This window comes from Cavia porcellus, unplaced genomic scaffold, assembly GCF_034190915.1.
Source record: "Cavia porcellus strain 051 isolate PalLab524CR breed Dunkin Hartley unplaced genomic scaffold, mCavPor4.1 scaffold_28, whole genome shotgun sequence".
In the NCBI taxonomy this organism is placed as follows: domain Eukaryota; kingdom Metazoa; phylum Chordata; class Mammalia; order Rodentia; family Caviidae; genus Cavia; species Cavia porcellus.
In genome coordinates this window covers 6,118,968-6,144,131 of record NW_026947511.1, presented here as the reverse complement: position 1 = coordinate 6,144,131, position 25,164 = coordinate 6,118,968, and the positions used below count along the sequence as shown (strand labels likewise).

Below are 25,164 nucleotides of genomic sequence, written 5' to 3'. Positions count from 1 at the left end.
ATACCTTTCACAATAGCATTCCCAAAAATGAAATTCCTAGGAACAATCTAACAAAGGAAGTAAAAAACCTTTTCATTGAAAATTATAGTATTCTGAAAAAGGATATAGAAGAGATTATTGGAAAATGAAAAGATATCCTTTTTCTTGGATAGAAAGAAATATAGTGAAAAATGACCATACTTTTAAAACTGTTATACAGATTTAATGCAGTCCCAATCAAAATATCAATAGCATATCTTACAAGATAGAGAAAACAATCCTAAATTTCATTTGGAACCTGAAGAGACCTAGAATAGCAAAGGCAACGCTGGGCAACAAAAGCAAGCAAGGGACATTACAATCCTGACTTGAAATTGTACTATAAAGCTACTGTGATGAAAATAGTGTGGAACTGGCAATAAAACAAAGTGCAATATTAATGGAACAGATTAGAAGATGCAGGAACAACGCCAGACATACTTTTTTTTTTTTTTATCGATACCAGGGATTGAACTCATGGCCATGCACTCGCAAGGCAGGCGCTTATGCCACTGAGCTAAATCCCCAGCCCCATCTGCCCTATATTTGAAAAAGAAGGCAAACATCTTCACTGGAAGAAAGATAACCTCTTTAATAAATGGTGCTAGAAAAACTAGTTTTCCGTATGTTGAAGATTAAAATTATATATATTGTTGAAGATTAAAATATATATATTTTGTACTGGGGATTGAACTTGTGAACTTGCACTTGCCAGGCAGGTGTTTATGCACTGAGCTAAATCCCCAGTCCCATAGATCGTGTTTTTCAACATGCAATAAACTAAATTCAAATGAATCATAGATCTAAATATTAAAATAGAAACATTAAATCTGCTGGAAGATATAATAAGTAGAACTCTTGAAGACACTGGTGTAGGCAAAAACTTTATAAACAAAACCCAGATTGCATATGAACTATCATAAAGAATCAACATCTGGCATCTCATTTTATTAAAAATATTTGCATAGAAAAGCAACCACCAACAGAGTGAAGATACAACCCCTACTGTGGGGAAAATTTTTTTCTAGTTGTTCCTCAGACAAAGGGCTAATATCTAGAATATATAAAAAGCTAAAAAATTTTTCAGATCTCCCAAGTTTAAAAACTAAACTAAAAATGGGCATCTGAAGTGAGTGTCTATTTTCTCAGGTGAAGTGGAAATAAATATATGAAAAAATATTCAACATCACTGGTCATTTGAGAGATGCCACTTGACCCAGCTATTCCTCTTCTTGGTATCTTCCTGAAAGAATTAAAGATGTATTGCAGTGATGTATGCACACTCACGCTTATAGCCACACAGTTTGTAATACCCAAGTCTTGGAAACAGCCCATATGCCCAATAACTAATGAATGATAAAGAAGATGCAGGGTTTGGAGTACTATTCAGCCCTCTTCTCTACCAGTGACATAGGAGGTAGGATGTGGCAAAACTGGCTTGGTAAATAAGTGAGACCTGTCAATTATGAGATCCTAGGACAGTGCCAAATAATTCCCAGGAGATCTGTATGTAGAACATCTTGTGGAATCCCAGGAGACGTGGATAGCATAAAAGAAATGAGCCACAATGAGGAGCCCTCTGCTTTGACTTCACAGTAATCCCTCTGTTTACCAGACCAGAGTGTACCTTTATTTTTCATTTTATCCTTTCTTTTGTTCAGCTCAAATTCATTCTGCAGAACTAGTTTTCCCTTGCTCCTTCACCCCTCATTTTTCTCTTTTCTTGCATTCTTTTTGAGACAGGCCTCATTTTATAATACAGGTTGGCCTCAAACTCATGGTGGTCCTCCTGCCTCCCCCTACTGAGTACTGGGATTACAGGCATGTACCACCACATCTGGCCACTCCTCACTTTTCAAATCAAATTTTAGCATCAATTTTGATTTGTCTTGTTTAGTTCTCTGCTCATGGAAAAAAGGACTTGAAATACTTTTAATTAGTGAGCCATTTTTCAAAGTAGTACCTGACAACACCAGCCCTTTAAAAACTTTGTATTCTGCTGCGCATAGTGACACATGCCTACAATTCCTGTACTTAAGAGGCTGAGGCAGAAGGATCAGAAGGAGCAAGGCCAGCCTGAGCTATACAGCAAATTTTTAAATTAAAATTTTATTTTGAGACAGGGTCTCACTAATTTGCCCAGGCTGGCCTTGTACTTTTAATCCCCCTGCCGGCCTCCTAAGTGGATGGGAATACAGGCCTGTGCCACTATACCTGGAATAATAGTTTTGCTTATCGTGAACTGGCTAATTTTATCAGCCAGGCATGTTTGTGCATGCCTGTAGTTCCAGCAATTCTAGAGACCGAGCTGGAAGGATCTGTTGGGCCCAAGATTTGAAAACCAACCTCTACAAAATAGTAGAGATTTCTCAAACAAAACAAAACACAGAAAACCAGTCAACCAGCCAACCAAACAAAAACAAAGAAAAAAGATTGATCACTCATAGTGATCAATCTTTTGTGAGTGATCAGTCTTTTTTCTTTGTTTTTGTTTGGTTGGCTTGTTGATTGGTCCAATCAAAAAAGTTTGATCATGTTTTTCTAGTGTGTCATATAAATGTATGAAGAACTTCACTTAAAGTTGCCTCAGTTCAGGAAGAAAACTTCTGTGTGCTAAATAAATGTAAATAATAATGCAAAATATTAGAAACTGCAGTTGAATGGGGGCTGTAACTCAATGGGAGAGTGTGTACTTAGGCAAGACCCTGGGTTTGATCCCCAGCAAGGTGGGATGGGAGGCTGGGGAGAAGCAGCAGTAAGTTGTAATTTTTTTGTGTGTGTGTGATACTGGGGATGGAATTTAAGGTCTTTTTTTTTTTTTTTTTTTGTCTTTTTCATTTTTATCAATACCAGGGATTAAGCTCACTACCGCCTACTTGCAAGGCAGGTGCTTATGCCGCTGAGCTAAATCCCCAGCCCTGGAATCTAAGGTCTTAACACTTGCTAGGTTACTGCTTTACAACTGAGCTACATCTTCAGATAGTTGCAGTAAAAAAAAAAAAATTCTTTTTGGTAGTGGAATTGCACCTATATCCTTTGCACTAAATTACATTCCCCTAGGCTTTTGAATTGTTTCTTTTGAGGCAGGTCACTTGATGAGTCACGGAGTTGCCCAGACTGGGCTTGGAGTTGTTGTCCTTCTGCCTCCCAGCAGTTTGGGGTATCCCTATACCTGGGTGTTGCAGTGTTTTAAAAGGAGTAGAACCTAGACATGGAGACTTAGTATGTCTGCACGTATTGGTAGCAAGGATCATTGTGGCACTTTGGAAACACTTTTCTATCATCTTTCTTCCTTGAGCTGTAAGGGTCCTGTTATCTTACCGTCTTCAGAGAGATGCCACGACCAGACTGAGATGTAGATTCTGGGGGAACTCCAGCCACAGGGTCCCAGAGAGTCACTCTGTCCCCCTGGAATGTGATTTTCAGAATTGCCAAGTGAGGCTGAAGAGCCAGCACTCTGGATCCATGCTAACTCGTTTGTGGCATCCTCCAAATGTGATTTTCCCCTTTTTAAAAGTCAATGAATGATATTTATTCGGTTTACATCTAACTACTGTTTATTGTTATACTACAAAATAATAATTATTATCATATATTTCATCTGTAAGTGGAGTTGACACATCCAACAGCTGGTAGACAATGCTTCTCATGGCATTTGCATAGAAAGCAGACCTTTAAACAAGGAGCTGCTTTAATGCCTGGAGCTGCTTGAAATTTGACTGGAGACCAAATCTGTCCCAATCCCGTCTGCTAGAGAGCTGCCTCAAGGGGCATCAGTTGTCCTTTGGGCTTCTTGGCAGTCCACAGAGACATCACTGAAAACTGTGCTTTACAGAATCATTTAAGTGTTTTTTTAAAAATGCTCATGACTTAAAGGCATCATTTTTATTTTTTTATACCAGGGGTTGAACTTACAATCTTGTGCTTACTGGACAAGTGCTTGAGCTGCTGAGCTAAATCCCTGGCCCTACTCATCTCATTTAAATAACACCTCTCTTCAGTTTGTCATCTTCAGTAGAACATCTGCTTATTACTGTTTTTGTACTTGACATTACCTAGTAAAATAAGGAGTGCTGTTCAATAAATTTGCCATGAGAATCAGTTCAGAAGTTCTCAACACTCTGGTTTGTTATTGGAGATGACATGGGACCGGCACACTCAGTCATTATTGATGGTTGTGTAAACAGCCACAACCTTTTGGAAAGTAATTTGCAGGGTGTAGTTCAGACATAGAGCACTTGAATAGTGTTATGCCTTGTGTCTAGATGTCCTCCAAAGCCTCATGCAGTCACAGGTGGTGCTTTTCAGAGCTAGTTGGATCTAAGGCTTGTGATACTGGGATTAAGGTTGTATGCTATTAATTAGTCCATGATTGGAATTAGAATAGTTCTGGGTGTGGGTAATGGATACCTCATCTGGATGTGGGTGGCACCAGTCCAAAGGCTGGTAGCCTGGTGGACTCTCCAGGGAGAGCTGGAGGCAGGCTGGGCCCTGCCGCTCGCTCCTTTGCGGTTCCCGCTTCCCTTGCCGTGGACTGTTCTCCTCTACAGTGCCCCAGTGCCATGCCATGGCGTAAGCCAGCTTTGGACTGAAAGTTCTACAAACTGTGAGATGAAATCAATCTCTCCTTCTTTAACTTGTGGGTGTTGGGTATTTTGTTCCAGCAACAAAAAAGTAACTAAGACATATAGCATAAAAAAAGAAAGAAAGAAAAAAGACTTATAAATATAGTCATACACTAAGCCTATAATTAATTGAATGTCTGGAATCTAAACTAAGAAAAAAATCTGAATATATATCATTATGTATATAATTATGTTTATTACATTTTTTAATTTAATTTTTGTAGTGCTGGAGATTGAATACAGTGCCTTGAACATCCTAGGAAAGTGAAAAATTATAAATAGAAATATGATTGATATATTTTAATAACCCCTTGAATAAAGTATTATCTTCCTATTAAGATGCTCTCTTAAAAATGTTCACTAAAAATATTTCTTAAAATGTTTTTAAAAACAATTGGTTGAGGGAAAAAGATTCAAAATTGTATATACTTAGTAATATCCTGGACAAATCACATACCTGTATGTATCCATGCACCAATATAATGGGTGACATGATTTTCTAATTTTACCAACTTTTAATGGTATGCTCATATTATACTTATACTGGAAATTTTTAAATTAAAACCTCCAACTCTTTAGTATAGTTAGAACCAGGAACTGTGTGATGAGTATTTTCAAAATCAAAGAGAAAAGCTAGGGTCTGGAGATGCAGCTCACTGCTAGAGTGCTTGCCTAGCACAGACGAGGTGGTGCACACCTGCATTCTCAGCTACTTGAGAGGCTGAGGTCGGAGGATCACAAGTACAAGGCCAGCCTGGGTAACCCGACCTCATCGTAAAAACCAAACCAAACCAAAAAAATCAAAAATAAATTAAAGACATTAGGGAAAAAAGAAAGAAAAAACAAAGCAACAAACAAATGAAGATACCAGGAGATGGCTTTACAGCCTGGTAATGGAACAAAAGATATAAAATGAGAAATAGTCCCCAAATTCAGGAAATACACAGGTATATAGATAAAATGGAATGATAGCATAAGGCCAGAGTGACCTGGGTAACTGGTTTTGTTTGAGGGAATTTTCCAGACATTGTTGGCAGTGACCCCAGCCATGCAGCATAGTATAATCACAAAGCCTCTCAGCAGTTTCCTGCTAAGGAACCTTTCTGTTGGTGCTATCACGGGACATCGTTCTAGAAAGTTCCTAAAGCTGAGGTAATGAGCTTAATCCCCCTATTCATAGGTTCACTGACTCCACTTATGGGAAAAGAATTTTCAGGACTAGTCAGTAAAAGACATGGGAAGAGTTTATTTAGCAGAAATTAAAGTACACATTCAAGAGTGGAATGCAGTGTTCAGAGAAAAGAGGTGACTGCTCTCTCTAGAAATTGCTGGTATTCTTAGAACAGGAAGATGCATTGCCCATTAGCAGCCTTGCTAGCTCTAAGATGTTGTGGACTTGGGACTTTCAGGAGCCGCTGGGCAGCATATACTTTGTTTCCTTGTTGCTCCTTTAACCCACGTTGCTATTGAGATCTAGTCCTTGAATCTGCACCCAAATGTGAATGCCTCTAGACATTCACCAGTTATGCTTAATTTTGACATTTGGGTCTGACTGGTGACAGATGAGCTTCTCGGTTTTCTTTTTTTTAAATGATCATAAGAAGTCTGCGGGTTACAGTGATGTGGAGTAGGAGATGGCAGCCTCAGGCACAAGCTGTCAGGCATCTGTAGGAATTGGAACAAGAGCCTTCCGTTTAACATGTAAACATAGGCAGCACTGAGGAAGATAGGCAGCTGTGGGTTTTGAACCCAACCTGTCATCAGCTAACCAGATGTTTTGACCTTACAATACCATACTCTGGCCTTAGTTGGCATTGGTACCTGTTATGACATATCTAAAAATCCCCCCAGAGCTGCATGCTCTCATTGGGTGAGGCTTTTTTGAGGTGGCTAGATCAGGGTGTGGATTAAGAGTATATAAACATGGATTTAATATGTTATAATTGTATTAACCTGCTGGTTGATTTAGAGTAGTTTTGGCTGTAGGTGCCACCAACCTATAGGCTTACTGCATCCAGCTTGCCCTGCCATGGACTGTTTCTCATCTGTAATGCTCCTCTGCCGTGCTGCCCTACCTTGGAGCCAGCTGACTATGGACTGAAACTTCTACAAACTGAGGTGAAATAAACCATTCCTCCTTTAATTTGTTGGTGTTGGGTATTTGGTCCTAGTAACAACAATAACAACAACAACAACTAAGACAGCCTCTGCAGAGGGAATTGATATGAACAGCCCTTTGATTTCTGATTCAGACAGAAAAGGAGACCTTAATTCTCCATATCTAGTGTCCCTGAGCCCAATTCAGATATGTTTTTGCAGTTAAAGGAGGTCTTTTCCTGGCAAATATATGTGAATGATGACTTGATGATGCCTCTTACTCAAGTCCTGCCTATCACACATTGTGGACTCCACCAATGCTTGTGTGTTAGGACCTATTGAGCTGAAGGAGGAAGTTCACTTGAACTGGAGGGATAATGAAATGCATAGTAAGTTGTAGTTAAAATAGTACTGCTGTAGTTTGCGTTTTGAATGACCTTAAAGGTTCACATGTTGAAGGCTTGCTTGTAGCCTGTGCTCTTTTGGGAAGTGGTAGGATCTTTGGGAATGGGACCTGGTGAGAGGAAATTAGGTCATGGAGGTGTGGCAGAAAGAGGATACAGCAACCCTGGCCTCTTCTATACCCTCTCTTTTTTTTTTTTTTAACTTTTTATCGGTACTAGGGATTGAACCCATGACCGCCTGCTTGCAAGGCAGGTGCTTATGCTGTTGAGCTAAATCCCCAGCCCCTTAAACCTTCTCTTTTGTACTGCATGAGATACTACGTCACTACAGGCTCAAAGCAATGGGGCTCAGTAACCATGGAGTGAAACCTCTGAAATCATAAGCCAAAATTAATATTCCTTGTAAGTTATTTATATCAGGTATTTTGTCATGATAATAGAAAGATGACCAACACAAACACTGTACTATTAAATTCAAGTAAATTGTGAGCTCAAGGGGCATTTTGTAATTTGATTTGGACCCCTCAAGCACTGCTGGTAACATTTTTGTGGAGAATGCTTTTGGGGTGTCCATACATTTGGAATACAAATCCCTCTGTAAACGGTTCCCTGGGTGGCCTTCCCCCAGGATATGCCTTCTTTCAGAATGTTTCAAGGTAAAGGGGACTGTCACAGCTTTGTCGCTATGGTCTATAATGTGTTCTTGAAGCCCAGAGCCTGCAGTAGCAGCAGCAGCATTACACGGGAAAGTGTCAGAAATTCACATTCTCAGGTTTTGCCCCTAACCCACAGAATCAAAAACTCTTGGGCTGGACCAGCAGTGTCTCTTAGCAATTCTTGTGTGGTGCTATAATTTGAGAGCCCCTGGAGTATTGTAAAAACATATTTACCGAGGGAAAAATTGGGGTGTTTGTCTTGAATGTGCTTGATGTTTGTGTAAGCACCATTTTTGTGCCTTCTTTGCAACCTAGTTCTGCATGTGAAAAGCAGAAATGACCTCACTTGGGAGCCTACAGACAGTGTAATAGCGAATTCTGTCTTTTATCTTGTGATGGAGACAAGTTTATGCTTAGAAAAAAGGCGCTCCTGCCAATACTGGGCATCTCAGCCCTGAAGGGTCCCAGGCAAGGAGCTTCCTGTAGTGTAATTCAGAAGCAGCCTGGCAAATAGAGGAGGGACAGGAAGGATCTGTAGCTCTCTGACAGGGAGAAAATCTGCTGATGTACTCAAGAGTCCTGCCCCATTCTCCGAGAGAGCCCTACAGCCTGGAAAGGAACAAATGGAACAAAGACCTGCTTCTATATTGTTGGTGCTAAAGCACCATTGTAGGGAGCCGAATGACAGCCCATTGCCACCTCCCTGCCTCTCTCTCCTATGGGCACTGTGTCTGCCTACATTAACCATAATCCTCTCCTGCTTATGTCACATATCCGGATGTGACGGTGACACTGTTGTATTCACCCCTTAACCTCTTCTTGTCCCACCTCCTGCCCATGGCCTATAAAAGATGTGATCATTTCCTGAATAAACGGAAGCTTGATCGGATTATTTCGACTTGCTTTCATCTCTCTTTGTCTCCCCCATGACTTTTATTTAATCCCTGTTCCCCCTCCAGGAGTTCTCCACGGATTGATCTGCAGGCCGGATCAAGTGGCGCCCAACATGGGGCTCCTGGCATGGAGGAGTTAACAAGGGAGCCGTTCTAGAGACAGCTGGCTTAAACTGAAAGTGAAAGCAAATTGAACCAAAGACCGCGGCAAGGAGTGAGCAAACTGAATCAAGGATTAAAGCTTAAAGCAACAGGACATTAAATCAAGTACCAAGGCCTGTGCAGATGACTACCCAACGTCCTGCCCGAGTCATGGTGAGTGAACCGTGACCCCATTTCCTTTCCCGGACATGGGTCAAGTATTGAGTGAACACGAAGTGTTCGTGGGAAGCCTTATAAAGGCATGAAAGACAAGAGGGGTAAGGGTTAGAACAAAAGAATTATTGCAGTATTTTCAATTTATTCATAAGGTTTGCCCTAGAGGGTTCTATAGATACCAAGAGGTGGAATAGAGTAAGAGATGCTTTAAAAGATTATTATAGAGTTTTTGGTAAAAAAAAAAAAAGGTTCCAGTGACCACCTTTACATATTGGGATTTAATCTCTGAGCTGCTTGCCCAGAGGCATGCAGATCCTCAGATTGAGGAGACAGTCGCACAAGGCCTTATAGTGCTCCTAAGATAGCACCTATCTCCGGCAAGCCTCATGGCACTCTTACAATGGCGCTTGCCTCACTTCCGCCACATCGGTGTGGGTCCATTTATCAGTCTCCCCAAAAAGAACACTCCTGCCTTATTTCCAGGCTGTCTCAGACCTAATAATTCAGGGTAGAAAGCAAGGAAAATGTTACTTTGGCAAAGAACCAGACATTATCATTCAACCTTTTACAAAAGACCAAATAGATTGGCTACTTCAGACTACGGAAGTGTGGCCTATTGTCTTAGCTTCCTTTTCAGGGACTATTGACAATCATTACCCTCCAAATAAGCTAGTTCACTTTGTTAATTATCACCCATTTATATTCCCTAAGATCACAGCTTCACAACCCCTTCCAGGTGCCCTGGTATTATTCACTGATGGCTCATCCTCCAGAAAGGCCACTTATGTATCCCAAAACAATGTTTCTACCCTCCAGGCAGACACTTCCTCTGCCCAATTAGCAGAGTTACAAGCTATTCTTGCAGCCTTTGCAGCTTACTCCGACTGACCCTTTAATTTGTATACTGACAGTGCTTACCTTGCTCAGTCTGTTCCATTATTGGAGACTGTTGCTACCTTCTGTCATGCTTCCCTGGCTGCAAATCTGTTCAAATGATTACAATGCTTCATACGGCTTCGCCGGCATAAGTTCTTTATTGGTCATCTGCGGGCCCATTCCAACCTCCCTGGGCCTCTTGCCCAAGGGAATCATTTGGCTGATGTTGCTGTACGAGCACAGGTTTTTATGACTCATGACTCCAAGGTGTCTGAGGCCCAAAAGGCCCATCAGCTACACCACCTCAATGCTCACACTCTCTGCCTCCTCTACAAAATTACCCGTGAGCAAGCCAGACAAATTGTAAAAAATTGCCCCTCTTGGACTATCCACTTACCTGTTCAACACCTAGGAGTCCACCCAAGAGGTTTAATTCCTAACGCCTTATGTCAAATGGACGTTACTCTTCCAATGAGTTTGGCAATCTAAAATATGTACATGTCATTATTGAAACATATAGTGGCTTCATTTTTGCCACTCTCCAGACTGGAGAAGCTGCTAGACACATTATAGCCCATATGCTGTCAGCCTTCTCAGTTCTGGGATGTGCTCAACAGCTCAAGACTGATAATGGCCCTGGCTATACCAGTACCTCCTTGGCTCAATTTTGCAAGAGCCTTAATATCCTCCACACCACAGGTATACCTTATAATCCTCAGGGACAAGGCATTGTTGAACGTGCGCATCGTTCCCTTAAATTCACCATAGATAAAATAAAAAGGGAGACATGGTACCCCACCCGGGGGTCCCCTAGAAATGTCCTTTCACATGCTCTTTTTATTTTAAATTTTCTGACCCTGGATCCTTCAGGCTGCTCCACAGCATCTCGATTTTGGCATACTCAAACTCAAACACGGTTTGCATCTGTCTTATGGAGAAACCCACTAACCAATACGTGGAATGGCCCTGACCCAGTCCTTATCTGGGGACGCAGTTCAGTGTGTGTTTACTCTCAACAAGATAGAGAAGGTAGATGGCTACCTGAACGCCTCGTAAAACAAGTAGACAGTTCTTCAAAGACCCCATGCAACGCCCAGGAATAATGTCATTTCCTGAGGGACAATCCCCTGTGTTCTCTTACAGGTGACACACTCCCTGGAGCCTTATGCTGCCTAGTCAGCCTTCTCCTTGAGCCATACCACACCCTTGGTGGATTTTGACCCCTGCCAAACAGACTACAACTGCTGACAGCCATACATAGAATCCCCTGTGACTGCGGAAGAGGCTCTTCTTGGTCTGGAGGAACATATACCAGCCAAACAGACTGCGTCCAATGTTATGCGAGGCATGCTCCAAGACATAGGAGAATGACTTCGACAGAGACACCGACAAATGGCAGTTAACCCCTTCTCCTCGATGTGTGGGGAGGGGGGTGGAGTTTTTCCCTTACCTAGTGCCCCTTTTGGGTCCCCTAGCTGCCCTATTGCTTCTCCTTTCTGTGAGTCCTTGTATTTTTCAGAGGATTATGATGCTCATTAATAACCAGATAGATGTGTTTATGGCAAAGCCCATTCAGGTACACTATCATCAGCTGGAGATGGCAGATCAACAAACCTACCAGGAAGGAATTCCCACGAGTGGCCCATATGACGATGCAGCGTAACTGCCCTGGGGCAATGGACAGGCAGTCAGAGACGGGCAACAAGGACATGCATGTTAATTCCATCGGCCACCTAAGACAGGCACAGGACCAACTGCTGTTCTGCAAGCCCATGACAGGTAAGGCCTGGTTGGGTTCATGCAATGAGGTCCTTGACCTAAGACAGACACTGTCCGGCAGGGCCTGCCATACTCTTGATTAAATAATATAAAAAGGGAGGAAATGTAGGGAGCCGAGTGACAGCCCATTGCTGCCTCCCTGCCTCTCTCTCCTATGGGAACTGAGTCTGCCTACTGTTGGGAGCCGCGGCCGAGCCTGGTCGCCTTACTTGGCGGACGTGAGGCCTGTAGAAAAGAGCAAAGCCCGAGCTAGATTACCCCTCCCATCGAGTGAGCCAAGTTAGCGCCTGCTTCCTGCCCCCTGATTGCCCTGGCGACATAAACAACCCGCTCTGTAAGATAGTCTGCCTAGCAACAACTGATGTTAGCCAATCAGCCCGCATCGCGCGCTTTGAACTGATTGGCCACTGTTACCCTATAAAAGTAAATGCCTCTCCCGCCACGAGAAAGAAGCACGAGAGAGATAGAGAAAGTCCACCGGCGAGAAAGGACTGGTGGCAGAGAGGAGGCCTCGCGGGGCCCACGCGGAGACAAATAAAGGCAAGGTTGCACACCGCCAGACTTTGTCGTGTGTCTTTCCTGCCGGCCGGGAGCGACCCCGACAGCCTACATTAACCATAATCCTCTCCTGCTTACGTCATGTATCCAGATGTAATGGTGACCCTGTTGTATTCACCCCTTAACCTCTTCCTGTCCCACCTCCCGCCCTTGGCTTATAAAAGATGTGATCATTTCCTGAATAAACGGAAGCTTGATCGGATTATTTTGACTTGCTTTCATCTCTCTTTGTCTCCCCCATGTCTTTTATTTAATCCCTGTTCCCCCTCCAGGAGTTCTCCATGGATTGAGCTGCAGGCCGGATCACACAATGTCTGCTGGGAGGGCAGAGTGGAGCAGAAGCAGCGCTTGGCAGGGCCTGCCTGTGTGTTGCGACATTCTAGAAGCACAGGGTGCACTGAAGAGGTGTTAAACAAGGCAGTGACATAGAGTATTTACTCACAGGGAGGCCACTCTGGCAGCTGTGTGGGCATGGGGAGCAGGTGAGGGCGGCCTAGGGACTTCCTGGAAGGCCGGAACCCAGGACAGCTGAGCCGAGTGGTGGGTCAGCTCAGAGAAGGAGGTCTGGGAAGGTGTCTGCAGCGAATTTTGGACAGTAAATAGCTTTGGAGGACAACTGTTCATGAGTCACATTTTCATCAGCGTCACCAATGCCTGAGCTGATTCCCTTCTAAAGAGAAAAGCTTTATTTTGGCTCATGGCTTTGGTGGTTTCTGTCCATGACTGGCCATTACTCTGGACCTGTGGCAGCATATGGTAACATGAGGAGAGATAGAAAGTCAGACAACAGGGTTCCACAGTCCACTTTGAGGGTTAGTTCTCAGGGATCTAAAACCTCCCACTCTCTCTCTCTTTTTTTTTTTAGGGTACCAGTTATTGAACCCATGATGGCCTTTACATTGGGCCACATTACCATGTCCTTTAAAAATTATTACTACTGTTATTTTTTATTTGTTTTTTTTTTGAGACAAGATCTTGCTTAGTCAGTAAGCTGCCAGACTGGGCTTGAATTTGTGATCCTGCTGCCTCAGCCTGCTGGAGTGCAGAGATTACAGGTGCCACACTGCCAAGCCTGGTTTAGCTGACTTTTTTTTTTAAGGGAAAAAAAGCACAGAAAAATCCAAAGCAATCATACAAAGAAAGAAAGAAAAAGAAAAGCCAAACAGCAACAACATCATCAGTAACAACACACACACACAAAAGAAAAAACAATAATGATACAGGATTTCAAAATAAGATGATAGGAATTTAACAATGGTTGTTATACTGCATCTTGTTATCTTCAAAATAGTTGCTCAGGTTACCAGATTTAGGCATTTAAAATTGATCAAATAATATGATTTCCCTTTGAGCAACTAGAGATCACACTCATAAGTCAAATGAATTAGACTCACATGTGTAAACACCATATTCTGTCTTTGATGTAGGGAACTGAAAGTAAGATCTAAAACTTACAATAGATTTAGTGAAAGGGAAAGAACCGGCCCACAGGCCACACCTCTTAAAGGCACCACCACTTCCCAGTAACACAAAGACCTTTGGGGGGCCTGTATCTAAAACACAGCTGAAAGAGTTGCTGGCCCAGACCAAACACTGTAACCAGGAAAGGCTGCAGCTAAGTTAGAAACTCCTGACTCCCCCCGCCCCCTATAGACTTGACTGTAACCCTATACCCCCTCCCTAGGAACCTGCTTTCTGGCGCTAAACCTGTGCGCCAATAAAATACTGGTACATCTCTAATGGCCTTAGGGCACTGCCCTAAGCTTAGGCTATTTAGATTCCCCCATGCCACATGTCTGAGAGAGATCGCCAGAGAGAGATCGCCAGAGAGAGAGATCGCCGGTCAGAGAGAGATCACCAGATTCCAGCAGCCAGTGCGCCAGTCTCCTCTCCCTGTGTTAACCACGGCCCCGGGTGCAGTGGAGAGGCTGTGCCCAGGGCCGGCAGGGGGAGGGTCTCTCTCCCCGTGTTCCCGAAATAAAGCCACTGCTGCCCACTACTTTCACGGCCGTCCACTCCATTCCTTCCACTTCCTCGGACCTCTACCTCCACCTCTCTCTCTCCCTCTTCCCCTCCTCTTCTCCTCCTCCCTCTTCTCTCAGACCTAACAGATGGTGCCCTGTGACTCGGCAGCAGGTGAGAGACTATAATTTTCTCAGTTTTGTTTTATGGTCCCCTGCTGGTCAAACTTCTTCACTTCTACAGTCACAAATCTGCTACGACCCTGGTGAGTAACTCCCCTGATAACTTTTAAAACAGGCTCTTTGTTTCCCAGTGTGCGCTCTTTCCTCCCTCTGTCCCCGACCCGCGCGCCCTTCTTCCAGCTCCCACGCGCAGCCTCGGCGCCACAGGTCCCACAGTCATGGCACAGTCTCCCACGTGGCCGGCAAGGCCTAGTCACCCCAGGGGGGCCCCGCGCCCGGCTCCTCCGCGCGCGGCTCCTCTCCCTCCCCCTCCAACCGCGTTATAGCTCCCTTTCTTTCACCGGCGCAGCGGCTCTGGACGCGAGCCGCGGCCCTTCCCATGGATCGCCTCCGCCCGAGCCCAGCTCCTCTCCCCTTTGTTTCCCACTTTACGCCAGCCCGTCCGCCACCGCCATTCTGCCGAGGTTCAATGAGACCAGACAATAAGAGATTCACATAAAACTGCTTTAGGTTTTAAACAGCTTTTTTTTCTTTTTGCTCTCACGTCGCGTCCCAATTCTTTGGGCCCTGCGGTTTCAGCCTCTTGCCCAGCCCGCAGCCAGTCGTTTCTTCCGCTGCTAATGCGGCACTGCTAGGCGCCACGCGCCTGCCGTGTCCCTGCGCCGTGCCCACACCCCGCCCGCCGTCGCTTTCACAGCGCACCCGGGTCTGGCACGGCCCATAATCCTTCAGAACAGAGCCCGCCTAACTTCACGCTGTGCCTCTCCCGCGGCCACAGCGTACTACTCGCCCCGCCCCACGCGCGGGGCTCCGTGCTCAGCAAGCCGTGCCTCTGACTGCCCCTGCAGCTGCCTGGCCGCCGACCCGCCCCACCAGGGCAGGGCCATCGCCTCTGTCGCCCGCCTCTGCTGCCCCGCCCCTCCGGGGGGACCAAACGCGAGCCGCAGCTCCCATTGATCTGACGCCAGGCGTCACCTCGGATCACCACTCGGGGCCTCCAAGCCCCACCCCCTTATGCGGTCGCAGCGAAAAACGTCATTTCCCTGCGCCGCTTAGCGCGTCATAATAAGCCTCTGTTCTCTGCTTACCGTGTCCCGCGTTCGCCCTGCCCACTCTACACGTTCCTTGCCTGCCCGCCCCTCCGCGGCACTGGGCACACAGGCTGCCACTGCTGCCCCACAACAACCAAACACGCGGCGGGCGCGTGCCATGGATTTCAGTGTTCCAACCTGCCTTTAACACTGCACGTTTCCAAAGTCTCACGGCCCTGCCCAAACTTTTTTTTGCAGTTCAGTTCCACTCGAGAGAGGCTATTTTTTTTTCCTTTCTTTTCTTACAGTCTTTCTACCATTTGTTCACTATTGTTGGCCACCTGATAATTTTACCAACCTGCCTGCCTTATAATCTTAAATGCCGATATAAATTCCTACATACTTACTTAATTCTACTATAGTCCAAATCCCAAACAAAAAGGCAAAACTTGACCTTCAAACCTTATAGAGATCTTAATATGGTTTTTCATATTTTTAACACTAGTGACACTTGGAGTTCTGAGACAGGTAAACCTACACAAGGTGGAGCTACCTGCCCCCTCCATGGACCACGCTCAAATGCAGCAGAAGACATTGGGCAACAAAATGCCCCATCCTGGCATTCTTTGAGACCTTACTCCAGGGCTATTGGACTGTCCTAGCCACCAGAGAGTGGGTAAGTCATCCTAAATAATAGCCCTCACAGGAAATGTCGACACTGCCAGATTCGTCACTGACAGAAAATCGCTGCTGGAGGCTGAGGGGGTTCAGGGCAACAACAGCTCCCTTTAAGGTGTCCGTCTCAGATTCCAAGTCGCACTACAGTCTCAGGTAAGATATTCTCTATATTTGTGGACATAGAGGCCATATATACAGGGTTCTTCCTGAGTATTCAGGTTGCTATATTAAATCAATCTCTATGACATGGTATTGATGGTCAACCTATGCCATTTACAAACAGGCCCATTTTTATACAGGTCCCAGTCCTAAATCATAAAATGCTTTTATTCCCTTTTAAACTGCCATTCTGGTTTCACATCACTCAGGCCCTAGATCTAACCATCCTTTTGATGCTCATCTCTGCCTTATGACTCACAGGTTGTCATGTTTTGTTGTCCAGTTTGATTCTTAGTTTCTTACATTCTATTAATGATCATTTCTATAGCAGGAGTCCCTAACAGGATTGCCTACAGACTCCAACATCATATATACCAGAGACAAGCCTTACCTACCTACCTTTTAACTTTTATGCTTTCATAGGGGGGAGTAAACACCTCTCATAACTTCACTCCTCCTAATCCCACGTTTATTTTTCAGAATTCTGCCTTGCCACCTCAACGTCACCCTGATAAAATACCATCTCAAAACCAAAGTCACCTTCCTATCTACCTCACCTGGGTCCTTAAATATAATAGTGCCATGTCTCCTAATAACAGTATGTCTCTTTGTTTTTCCAGTCTGACATACATACATTCACCAGTGAAGTTGTCCTGGCTAAAACACCTGGCATCAGTGTCTACCTGGGCATCAACCTTCATCCCGTCAAACTCCCCTAGACCCCAATACAGTGCCCTCAGCCAGCAGGAAGTAGTTACAGAGTGAAATCTTCGCCCCTTTTCCTAATAACCATAAGACGGGATATGAAAGAGTTGCTGGCCCAGACCAAACACTGTAACCAGGAAAGGCTGCAGCTAAGTTAGAAACTCCTGCCTCCCCCCGCCCCCTATAGACTTGACTGTAACCCTATACCCCCTCCCTAGGAACCTGCTTTCTGGCGCTAAACCTGTGCGCCAATGAGATACCGGTACATCTCTAATGGCCTTAGGGCACTGCCCTAAGCTTAGGCTATTTAGATTCCCCCACGCCACGTGTCCGAGAGAGATCGCCAGAGAGAGAGAGATCGCCAAAGAGAGATCGCCAGAGAGAGAGATCGCCGGTCAGAGAGAGATCACCAGATTCCAGCAGCCAGTGCGCCAGTCTCCTCTCCCCGTGTTAACCACGGCCCCAGGTGCAGTGGAGAGGCTGCGCCCGGGGCCGGCGGGGGGAGGGTCTCTCTCCCCGTGTTCCCGAAATAAAGCCACCGCTGCCCACTACTTTCACGGCCGTCCACTCCATTCCTTCCACTTCCTCGGACCTCTACCTCCACCTCTCTCTCTTCCTCTTCCCTTCCTCTCCCTTCTCTCAGACCTAACAACAGCAATGACTCAACTTACACTCATGCTCGGGCAAGTAAATAAGAGTACCATCATTGAGTTAGTGAATACATAACATTAAGCCAAGTAAGGAGAAAGATAGTTAATCTTTGATATTCATCTAGGATATTCAAATGTCAGAGAACTGAGAAAAAGTTCCACTCAGCTGTGACAGGGAGGCCATGGTAGAAAGGGGCAGCAGCAGCCCTGGAGAAACTCAGGAGCGTGGCCAAGCAGGGAGGGGACTAAGAAGTCACTGAGGGGACTAGGTTGGGAAGGCTTTTAGAATTTAGGACATACAAAAAAAATATGTATCCAGGCTGCAGAAAGAAACCAGGAGAATTGGTTATTAAAAATATGTCACAAAGGCCTTTTTGTGGACTTGGGGTAGAGAGAACAAAGGACACATCAGCGAGCAAACCCAGTCGGAACCAGTGCTATGAGTGGACCCCTGCCAAACTGGTACAGCCAGACCCTAGCTCCTTTGGTGCTTGGGCTGGCAAACAAGAAATACCATCCCACAGGCTCCCCCTCTCCCCTGTAAGCTACCAGCTTACCAGAGAAACACAGGCTGTGATGATAGCTATGGAGGTGAAATGTAGTTGGATACCTGTGGTACCTTGGTGTTTCACTAACATTATAGGTCTAGGGCCAGTGGTCTGATCATAGGGTCAGAGGATAGTGGTACACAATGTGACATCTAGTGGGGTTCTCTTTCTGAGGGCTGCAGTCATTGTTGATTTCCTGTGGTCTTGTTCTGGAAGTTATATATCATTTTGATGTTGTTGGGTTGGGTTTTATTCTCTATTGTTTGATTATGTCAAATCTAATGGCGGGAACAGCTATTTCAAAGATAGCAGGATATACTACGGTAGCAATTTTGGATTTGCTATTGGCTTGCTTCGAAGTCCTTTATTACATTCATTGTCTTGTTTTTATATTTTGTCTGTTCTGTTTTATTTTTACTGTGTATAAAGTTATCTGAAGCTATTTTGAAGCCATCAAAAGGCATTATGGTAATTATCGTTAATTTCGTAATGTTTTTAGGCCTATATCTTATCGGGTTCTGACCTAGATTCCTGATCTCCCAAACGAGTGTATGGCAGAGGTTAAATAAAAAGAGACATATTGTGTGATTTTTAGGGCTCCAGGACACTCCAAACCCTTTAATTAAGCTCGAGACTTTGAGGGTTAAGACAAAAGCTTTTCTGGATCAGTCCACTTATATTAGGACCAAGGACAAAAGGCGGAGAAACTGAGGGAAACACAGAAAATGAGCAGGACCTTGGGAATCACTTCAAGGATGTCTCCAAGTCATGAACAAAGTCAATTTAGTAGCGCTGTCTTATCAGGAAGACATGGTAGAAGTGAGACTGTAGGAATAATTTTTGCAGCTGCAGTCTCTACCTTGTTAATTGGGGTTGGAGCCAGAGTGTCCGCAGCTGTGGCCTTATCTTGCCCTTTGAGGTATCTCTGGCCTCACAGGCCACTACAGGCCTCAGCCAGGACAAATGATTCATAGAGGTTCACTTACTATGAATCAGCTCCTGTCGCCAGGCAAGGGACCTAGGACAGACTCACAGATAAACATAGAAAGCCAATTAGTAAAATTTAAATCCTGCTCAGAGCTGCTTTGTAGTGGTCTCCAACAGTATCTCTTACACTGATTTGTTTTGATTGGTTTTATTGTTTTATCCTCTTTAAAGTAAAAGAAAATATGTCCTGGAGAAATTCCATCTTTATGTCTTGCTTCCAGTGGGGACTGAAATATCTAAGAAAAGGTAATCATATTTCCAGGAAGCTGCTCTTACTCTAAAATAAATCTTTATAGTGTCAAAGTTATAAACTAATGATGTTGCCTCATTAGCAGCAAACAGACACTTTGATGCTTGAACAAAGCAGTGTATCCAAAATTACAATAATCGGCCATCCAGTCTCCGCTTCCCAGCCAGCGAGTCGCCCGCCGGCCTCCTTCCCACTTAGATATGGCCTCGGTCGCCGCCGCCACGCCCGTGAAGATTGGAATAATTGGTGCAACAGGCCTGGATGATCCAGAGACTTTAGAAGGAAGAACTGAAAAATACGTGGATACTCCCTTTGGCAAGCCCTCTGATGCCTTAATTTTGGGGAAGATAAAAAATGTTGATTGCGTTCTCCTTGCAAAACATGGGAGGCAGCACACCATCATGCCCTCAAAAGTCAACTACCAGGCAAACATCTGGGCCTTGAAGGAAGAGGGTTGTACACACATCATAGTGACCACAGCCTGTGGCTCCTTGAGGGAGGAGAGTCAGCCCGGTGATATCGTCATTATCGATCAGTTCATTGACAGGACCACCAGCAGGCCTCACTCAGACCTTCTATGATGGAAGTCATTCCTGTGCCAGAGGAGTGTGCCACATTCCAGTGGCCGAACCATTTTGCCCCAAAACAAGAGAGGTCCTGATAGAGACCTCTAAGAAGCTAGGACTGCGGTGCCACCCAAAGGGAACAATGATCACAATCGAGGGACCCCGTTTTAGCTCCACGGCAGAAAGCCTCATGTTTTGCACATGGGGAGCAGATGTTATCAATAAGACCACAGTTCCAGAGGTAGTTCTTGCTAAAGAGGCTGGGATTTGCTATGCAAGCATCGCCATGGCAACTGATTACGACTGCTGGAAGGAGCACGAGGAAACAGTTTCAGTTGATCGGGTTTTAAAGACCCTGAAGGAAAATGCTAATAAAGCCAAAAGCTTACTCCTCACCACATACCTCAGATCGGGTTTATGGAATGTTCGGAAACCTTCCATAACCTGAAGAATATGGCTCAGTTTTCAGTTTTATTACCAAGACACTAAAACAGCTGGCTGGCTAGAAGAAAAGAAGACTTTCTAATTGAATCATTTTGAGAATTTTACTTAATATAGAAGAGAAAAAAGGAAAGACACGCAGCTTTCATGCCCTGCAAAAGAAGAACCTGTAGTAAGAAGGACAAGACAGACAGTGCACATTAGAGGCTCTACCTAAAGGACTTGGACTATTTGAAAACACAGAAGGAAAGAAATGGACCGCAAATATGAGTGGAATCTTATATTTTAGGGGAAAATGTAAGCAGATAACATTTTCTTTTCCTCCTATTAACTTTACAATAAAGGCTGAGGATTTCCTTTGTTGTCAGGGAATGTGAGGAAGAAATGGGACTCAGTTTATTTGCGTGATTGTAAATTTGTACAGTCTTTCTCAAGGGAAGTTTGGTAAAATGCCTCAGAATGCTTAAAAATATGTATGCACTTTGTTGATCACTCATACGAGTTTCTCTTTAAATATGTGCCAGAATACATACAGCGAACTATGTATAAAGACAGGAGTTTAATGGGGTTAATTATAGTAGCAAGTATTCAAAATAACTGGAATATCCAACAATTGGAGATAAAAATTGTTTTATTTAGGGTTAGATTGTGAGTTAACTACGTTTTCACAAATTCAGTGCCCTAAAGAAGTAGCTGCTGTATAATAAAAAAAATTTTTTAAGTAAGCATTTTACATTACTAGTTTGTTTTAAAATGCCATGTAAATGTATAAAAAAAAACTAGAAGGAAATAAACAAAATCTTTTGTTATTGTATTTGAAGAAGGAATATTGAATAACTTTTTATTTGCCTTGCATATTTCTGCATCTATATGTTTTTCTACAATGAATGTAATCAAACAATAAAGTTGTAAAAAGAAAAAAAAAATTACAATACTCACACAAAGGAGGCTGGACATGTAACTTGGCCATAGAGCACCTGCCTAGCATGAATAAGGCCTTGGGTTAGATCCCCAACACAACACAAAACAAACCTAGAAATTTTCATTAATAACAAACATTATGAATTCTAATCTCAATAATTATTAAAACAACTATTGTCTTAATCATTGACACATGTAGATGGTATAAAGTAACGGGCTCCATTGTGATGTTTCCATACATGCCTATGATGTACTTTGATTGTATCCATAATTTTTTTGAAATCCCACAAAGGCTGGCACCAGGCTGAACAAAGGGAAAAAGAAGCTAAAGCAAAAATAAAAGTGCACACTGCCTCTGTGAAACGTGGTGTGTGTGTATCCTGGGAAGGTGCAGTAGCAGACCCTGGGGCATGTAGTCTCCTTTTATGCCATCCATTCCTCCTGAGAGCTTGGGAGAAGTTCTACATACAGAGTCTGGGATTGTCCTGGGATTTTGTGAGCTGTGCTGCCTCCTGTCTCCTGTATTAGAACTTTACTGTTATGGGGTGTAGGTCAAACGGCTTGACCTTGGTCTGTTTCCACACTGGTAAAAAATAAATCTGAGGAAATGTTAGCTGTAACTCTCAGGAACACCAGTAACACTCAGCTGAACCGAGTCAGCGCTGGTCTGGGTGTGGAAGGCTAACTTGAAGATTGTTGCCACAGCATAAAAGGAGAACTGCAGGGGACCATGGTGTGTTGTTGATTCTTCTGGAGAAGCTTGTCATGCTGGTTTTCCAGATATGAACTCAGCTTAGAGGAGCTTGGGTCCTCCCTGTAGCTGAGAATGGCTGTGGGTCTCTGGGGGAAGCTCTGGTCCTTACCTTGAATGTTGCTTCCTGGCTTCTTCCCAGTGCAGATCCGTCAGTCTCCTGGCATAGATCCTTCATCCCGCTGGAGCAGACATTCTAGCATCCATCACTGACCTTGGGCCTTCCCAGTCCAGATCCTTGATACAGACCTGATACATGAGACATTAATGTGGGTTCTAGGCCTCCAAATGGACTCATGCAAGACATCGTTGTGGGATCCAGGCCCTCAGCTGGATTCTTTGGTTTCTATTGTGGACAGATCTTTCCCACTTGTTGAATTTGACTCTGGATGAATTTTATAAGATATAAATTATGTGTCCTCTATTAAATCTGACTACAACAGGTTGTTTATGATTTCAACCTCTCCCCAGGGTTATTTTTTAAAAAACAGATCCGACCTTATCTCTTCAGTTCAAAATCTTTTCTTTCTTTTTGGATGAGGCCCAGCTGTCTCAGTCTGTCATTAAGAGCCCTCTCTGCCTCTCCAACCATTAACTTCCACAGCTTCCACGCCTCCTCTGTGCCCTGCACACGTTCTCTGCAGGATGGTAGACTTTTCCAATCTGTTTAAACATATTTGTGGGGGTGGTGTTGGTGTTGGTTTTCTTTTACCTACTCAGCCTTTCTAGTGTACACTCATTCAAAACCCACCTCTCCCCTGTCCATGTACCCTTGGGATGTTGGTGCCTGTGTGTCTATTATAGCATTTCTAGTCTGACATATTCTAAAGATGAATTTTTCAGTTATGGTTTTCAAGCACTAGGAGAGTAGTCCTTCCCTCTTTTGTCTTGCTGTTTCTCTGTCTGGTTCCTCTTACACCTCTTTTCCTGGGCTCAGGAGGCAAATGCCTGGCTGTTAAACTGAATTGTATGGCCTACTAAGATCGTAGGTCTCTGAATCTTCAGCATGAGCCACGATGCATGCAAGCTCATCTCTACACAGTAAATGCCTTTGTGGTTGTTCACTCTGCACCTGAGCATGGAATCGACAGGTAGTGCAGTTGTGTTCAGTTATTACCTTATCCTCCAAGTGGCAGAAAGCAGTCTACGCTCATAGCTAAAACATAATATGATGTAAAGGGGGTTTGGACAGTGTGTGGAGAAAAAGTGTGCATGTAGGCTTTCTGTCACTATCAAAAATAGTTGAGGTAATCAGATTTTAAAGAGGAAAGGTTTGTTTTGGGTCATATTCTAGAGGCTCTGAGCAAATAAGATGGTGATAAAGGAGACAACGCCAAACACCAAACCACTCGCTTTGTGGTGTGGAAGCAAAAAAGAGGAAGGGACTGGGATTCTACCGTCCCCTGGAGGGCAGCACACAGAGGCCTTAGTTTTCCTGGAGCCCAACCTCCCAAGGTCCCTGTACCTCCCACTGTACCTCCTGGTGACCCAGCTCCCAATCTGGAGCCTTTGAGGACTGTTCAGAGTCCAGGCTGCAGTAGTGGTTTTAGGAGCTGAAGTGAACCAGGACTTATAATGCTCTGAGGGCTCAGGTACAGTGCCTGTGTGTAGTGTCTGTGGGGGCCACCTATGAGCTGGTACCTCAAAGAAGAAACACAAAGACCACAGAATGGGTTAAAATGGAGAGGACAGAGCTTCTGTCTTGCTTTAATAAAGAGCCCTAAGTGACTGGCGCACCTTGGCTTTATTCACTCAGATGCCGGCACAGGCAATCAGAGTGAAACAGGATTCATCTGCCTCCCACCATCCACCGTACATATGAGTAAACAACAGGATCTCAGCTTATATTAATTTTTCTGGCAGCATGTTAGCATGCATTCATACCACCTTGCTCTCTAGGGCTCAAAGAAGAGGCCAGTTAGACCTTAGTCTTCTTATCTGATCTCCCATGAGAGTCTGGTTTTTTTTTGTTGTTGTTGTTTTTAACAAAGCCTATAGTTTAACCTATACTTCCAAACCTCAGTCTCAGATTTTTCTGAATACTCTACTAACCCTAATAGCAATTCAGTATATCTTGAAACTCCACACTCAAAAGTGAACCACTAGATTAGACAAAAATAACAATTTCTCAAAAGTTTTTATTATATAATTTATTAATTTATAAAAAGAAGCACATGGTATGGGAGTTATTACAGACTAAACATATCCACCCATAATTTGATGCGGAAGCTTTAACTCTCAGTGGAGCAGTGTTAGGAGAGAGCTAGACTTCCAGAAGTAGCCAGGGTTAGATGAGGTGTGAGTGTAGAGCCCTCATGACAGGGTTAGTGAAGAGAATAGCTGGGTGTAGTGGCCCATGCCTGTAATCCCAGCGCCTGGGAGGTTGAGGCAGAAAGATGACCTAGAGTTTAAGGACAGTCTGGGCTACATAGTGAGTTTGAGGCCAGCCCAAACTACATAGTGAGACCCTTTCTCAAAAACAAATCCAAACAAACAAGTAAATAGACTAGATGTCACTCTTCCTCTCCCTTCTTTCTCCTTCTCTTTCCTCTCTCTTCAAAAGAATATACAAGGAACAAAAACAAAAATGAAAGCAAAGAAACAAATTTTTTTAAAAAACCCCAAACAAGCCATCTGAAGCCAGAAGAGTCCTCACCAAGAAGTCAGTCTACCATACCCAGATCACAGGACACCTCGGCCTCCGGAACTGTAAGAAATGTTTGCTGTGTAAACCACTTGGGCTATGATATTTTGTTATAGCAACCCAAAATAGAAGTCCTTCTAAATGCTTTTGAAAATAGAATTATTTAATAGTGCATAATGATGACTTACTGTTTCCTGAAACATACTATGAGAAACACTGCTCTGATTTCATTTTAACTCATCTGGAGACTTTAGGTAATTTGTTGCACCTCATAATAGCAGCACATATTTAGTGCATGCATATAATCACAGCATTTTGGGAGGCTGAAGCAGGACCGCAAATTTGAGCCCAGCTTCAGAAGTTTAATCCTTAATTATTTTCCCCTAGACCCTGCCTCAAAATAAAAAATAAAAAAAGGGCTGGGAATGTAACTCAGTGTGAAGGCCTTGGATTTAATCCTCAGTA

The 25,164-nt window shown here is 44.0% G+C and overlaps 1 long non-coding RNA gene and 1 pseudogene across 2 annotated transcripts; both read left to right on the top strand.

Moving 5' to 3' along the window:
- The first annotated feature begins 6,512 nt into the window (after window positions 1–6,512).
- LOC134473809 (uncharacterized) lies at window positions 6,513–12,426 on the top strand. 2 transcript variants are annotated; one of them, XR_010044248.1, is made up of 3 exons: window positions 6,513–6,761; window positions 8,760–9,008; window positions 11,031–12,426. It is a non-coding gene; the product is annotated as an uncharacterized LOC134473809 (long non-coding RNA). The 2 variants fall into 2 exon arrangements; XR_010044247.1 differs by lacking the exon at window positions 6,513–6,761 and having other exon boundaries at window positions 8,691–9,008.
- A 7,057-nt stretch (window positions 12,427–19,483) lies between these two features.
- Window positions 19,484–21,309, top strand: LOC100735512 (S-methyl-5'-thioadenosine phosphorylase-like; annotated as a pseudogene).
- Window positions 21,310–25,164: the final 3,855 nt, after the last annotated feature.